The 4,434-nt window shown below is 41.2% G+C and overlaps 1 non-coding gene across 1 annotated transcript; it reads left to right on the top strand.

Moving 5' to 3' along the window:
- Positions 1 to 2,911: 2,911 nt before the first annotated feature.
- On the top strand, positions 2,912 to 3,019 carry LOC130984147 (small nucleolar RNA R71). Its single transcript, XR_009088098.1, has one exon. It is a non-coding gene; the product is annotated as a small nucleolar RNA R71 (small nucleolar RNA).
- The last annotated feature ends 1,415 nt before the right edge of the window (positions 3,020 to 4,434 follow it).

Genomic DNA, 4,434 nt, shown 5'->3' with positions numbered 1-4,434 from the left:
CCCCCGAACCATAGTGAGATAATTCTTTGGATTCGGGTTCACACTTTGGTCATGGTTCTTTGTGATCCATGCATTGGCATAGAACTCTTGAACCATCAAGATTCCGACTTGTTGAATGGGGTTGGTAAGTACTTCCCAACCTCTTCTTCGGATCTCATGGCGGATCTCCGGATATTCACCCTTTTTGAGTGAAAAGGGGACTTCGGGGATCACCTTCTTCAAGGCCACAACTTCATAGAAGTGGACTTGATGCACCCTTGAGGGGAATCTATCCATCTCCCATGACTCGGAGGTGGAAGCCTTTGCCTTCCCTTTCCTCTTTCTAGAGGTTTCTCCGGCCTTGGATGCCATAAATGGTTATGGAAAAACGAAAAAAAGCAACGCTTTTACCACACCAAACTTAAAATGTTTGCTCGTCCTCGAGCAAAAGAAGAAAGAAGAGAGTAGAAGAAGAAGAAATGAGGAAGAGGGAGAAGGTGGTGTGTTCGGCCAAGAAGGGAAAGAAGGGGTGTTTAGGTTGTGTGAAAATGAAGGGTTGAAGAAAGGTATATATAGGAAAGAGGGGGGTAATGGTTCGGCCATTATGGGTGGGTTTGGGAGGGAAAGTGGTTTGAATTTTGAAGGGTGAGGTTGGTGGGGTTTTATGAAGGATGGATGTGAGTGGTGAAGAGAAAGATGGGATTTGATAGGTGAAGGGTTTTTGGGGAAGAGGTATTGAGGTGATTGGTGAATGGGGGAAGAAGAGAGAGAGTGATGGTGGGGTCCTGTGGGGTCCACAGATCCTGTGGTGTCAAGGAAAAGTCATCCCTGCACCAAATGTTGCTCAAAATCACGTTTTGAGCTATTTCTGGCGTTAAACGCCGGGCTGGTGCCCATTCCTGGCGTTTAACGCCAGGTTGTTGCCCTTTACTGGCGTTTAACGCCAGTCTGGTGCCCTTTTCTGGCGTTAAACGCCCAGAATGGTGCCAGACTGGGCGTTAAATGCCCAACAGCTAGCATTACTGGCGTTTGAACGCCAGCTTCTTCTCCTCCAGGGTGTGCTGTTTTTCTTCCTGTTTTTCATTCTGTTTTTGCTTTTTCAATGGATTTTGTGACTTCTTATGATCATCAACCTACAAAAAAGATAAAATAACAAAAGAAAATAGTTAACTATAAAACATTGGGTTGCCTCCCAACAAGCGCTTCTTTAATGTCATTAGCTTGACAGAGGACTCTCATGGAGCCTTAGAAATACTCAGAACCGTGTTGGAACCTCCCAACACCAAACTTAGAGTTTGAATGTGGGGGTTCAACACCAAACTTAGAGTTTGGTTGTGGCCTCCCAACACCAAACTTAGAGTTTGACTGTGGGGGCTCTGCTTGGCTCTGTTTTGAGAGAAGCTCTTCATGCTTCCTCTCCATGATGATAGAGGGATGTCCTTGGGCCTTAAACACCAAGGATTCTTCATTCACTTGAATGATCAACTCTCCTCTATCAACATCAATCACAGCCTTTGCTGTGGCTAGGAAGGGTCTGCCAAGGATGATGGATTCATCCATGCACTTCCCAGTCTCTAGGACTATGAAATCAGTAGGGATGTAATGGTCTTCAATCTTCACCAAAACATTCTCTACAAGTCCATGAGCTTGTTTTCTTGAATTGTCTGCCATCTCTAATGAGATTCTTGCAGCTTGCACCTCAAAGATTCCTAACTTCTCCATTACAGAGAGGGGCATGAGGTTTACACTTGACCCTAAGTCACACAAGGCCTTCTTGAAGGTCATGGTGCCTATGGTACAAGGTATAGAAAACTTCCCAGGATCCTGCCTCTTTTGAGGCAGTTTCTGCCTAGACAAGTCATCCAGTTCTTTGGTGAGCAAAGGTGGTTCATCCTCCCAAGTCTCATTTCCAAATAACTTGTCATTTAGCTTCATGATTGCTCCAAGGTATTTAGCAACTTGCTCTTCAGTGACATACTCATCCTCTTCAGAGGAAGAATACTCATCAGAGCTCATGAATGGCAGAAGTAAGTCCAATGGAATCTCTATGGTCTCATTTTGAGCCTCAGATTCCCATTGTTCCTCATTGAGGAACTCAGAGGAGATTGGTACACGCCCACTGAGGTCTTCCTCAGTGGCGTCCTCCTCCTCTCTTTCCTCTCCATATTCGCCATGTCTATGGCTTTGCACTCTCCTTTTGGATTTTCTTCTGTATTACTTGGGAGAGTGCAAGGAGGGAGTTCAGTAACTTTCTTGCTCAGCTGACCCACTTGTCCTTCCAAATTTCTGATGGAGGACCTTGTTTCATTCATGAAACTTTGAGTGGTCTTTATTAGATCAGAGACCATTGTTGCTAAGTCAGAAGTATTCTGCTTAGAACTCTCTGTCTGTTGCTGAGAAGATGATGGAAAAGGCTTGCCATTGCTAAACCTGTTTCTTCCACCATTATTGTTATTGAAACCTTGTTGGGGTCTCTCTTGATTCTTCCATGAGAGATTTGGGTGATTTCTCCATGAAGAATTATAGGTGTTTCCATAGGGTTCTCCTAGGTAATTCACCTCTTCCATGGAAGGGTTCTCAGGATCATAAGCTTCTTCCTCAGATGAAGCATCCTTAGTACTGCCAGGTGCATTTTGCATTCCAGACAGACTTTGAGAAATCAAATTGACTTGTTGAGTCAATATCTTGTTCTGAGCCAGTATGGCATTCAGAGTGTCAATCTCAAGAACTCCTTTCTTCTGATTAGTCCCATTGTTCACAGGATTCCTTTCAGAAGTGTACATGAATTGGTTATTTGCAACCATTTCAATCAATTCTTGAGCTTCTGCAGGCGTCTTCTTCAGATGAAGAGACCTCCAGCAGAGCTATCCAAGGACATCTTAGATAGTTCAGAGAGACCATCATAGAAAATACCTATGATGCTCCATTCAGAAAGCATGTCTGAAGGACATCTTCTGATTAAATGTTTGTATCTTTCCCAAGCTTCATAGAGGGATTCTCCATCCTTTTGTCTGAAGGTTTGGACTTCCACTCTAAGCTTACTCCATCTTTGTGGTGGAAAGAACTTTGCCAAGAAGGCATTGACTAGCTTTTCCCAAGAGTCCAGGCTTTCTTTAGGTTGAGAATCCAACCATATTCTAGCTCTGTCTCTTACAGCAAAAGGGAACAGCATCAGTCTGTAGACCTCAGGATTAACCCCATTAGTCTTGACTGTGTCACAGATTTGCAAGAATTCAGCTAAGAACTGATGAGGATCTTCCATTGGAAGTCCATGGAACTTGCAATTCTGTTGCATTAGAGAAACTAATTGAGGCTTAAGCTCAAAGTTGTTTGCTCCAATGGCAGGGATAGAGATGCTTCTCCCATAGAAATCAGGAGTAGGTGCAGTGAAGTCACCCAGCACCTTCCTTGCATTGTTGGCATTGTTGTTGTTTTCGGCTGCCATGGGTTCTTCTTCCTTGAAGAATTCGGTCAGGTCCTCTAAAGAGAGTTGTGCCTTGGCTTCTCTTAGCTTTCTCTTCAAGGTCCTTTCAGGTTCAGGATCAGCTTCAACAAGAATGCCTTTGTCTCTGCTCCTGCTCATATGAAAGAGAAAAGAACAAGAAAATGTGGAATCCTCTATGTCACAGTATAGAGATTCCTTGAAGTGTCAGAGGAAAAGAAAAATAGAAGAAAAGAAGGTAGAAGAATTCGAACTTGATTAGATAGAGTTCGAATTGTGCATTAAGAAGGAGTAGTACTCCATAAATAGAAGGATGTGAGAAGGAGAGAAGTAATTTTTCGAAAATTAATTAAAATATTTTGAAAACATTTTTGAAAAACACTAATTGATTTTCGAAAATAAAAGTGGGGAAGAAGTAAAGTGATTTTTGAAAAATACTTGAAATTAGAAGTTAAAAAGATTTGATTGAAAACTATTTTGAAAAAGATGAGGTTAAAAAGATTTGATTGAAAAGTTATGGTTTTAAAAAGATGTGATTGAGAAGATATGATTTGAAAACAATTTTAAAAGATATGATTTGAAAACAATTTGAAAAGATATGTTTTTTTAAAAAAACATTAATGACTTGCCTAACAAGAAAAGATATGATTCAAACATAAAACCTTTCTTAATAGAAAAGGAAAAAAATGTTCAATCAAATCATTAATTGTTAGTAAGTATCTTTGAAAAAGGAAAGAAATTGATTTTGAAAACATTTGATTGAAAAGATATGATTTGAAAAAGATTTGGTTTTGAAAAACTTTGAAAACTTGAAAAAAAATTGATTTTGAAAACAAAATCTTCCTCCTAGCACCATCCTGGCGTTAAACGCCCAGAATGGTATACATTCTGGCGTTTAACGCCCAAAATGCTACCTCTTTGGGCGTTAAACGCCCAACCAGGTACCCTGGCTGGCGTTTAAACGCCAGTCTGTCTTCTTTACTGGGCATTTTTGAATGCTCAGCTTTTTCTGT

Source organism: Arachis stenosperma, chromosome 5 (assembly GCF_014773155.1).
Source record: "Arachis stenosperma cultivar V10309 chromosome 5, arast.V10309.gnm1.PFL2, whole genome shotgun sequence".
Classification (NCBI taxonomy): domain Eukaryota; kingdom Viridiplantae; phylum Streptophyta; class Magnoliopsida; order Fabales; family Fabaceae; genus Arachis; species Arachis stenosperma.
The sequence above is the reverse complement of the archived record's forward strand: the minus strand, read 5'-3'. Positions and strand labels throughout refer to the sequence as shown.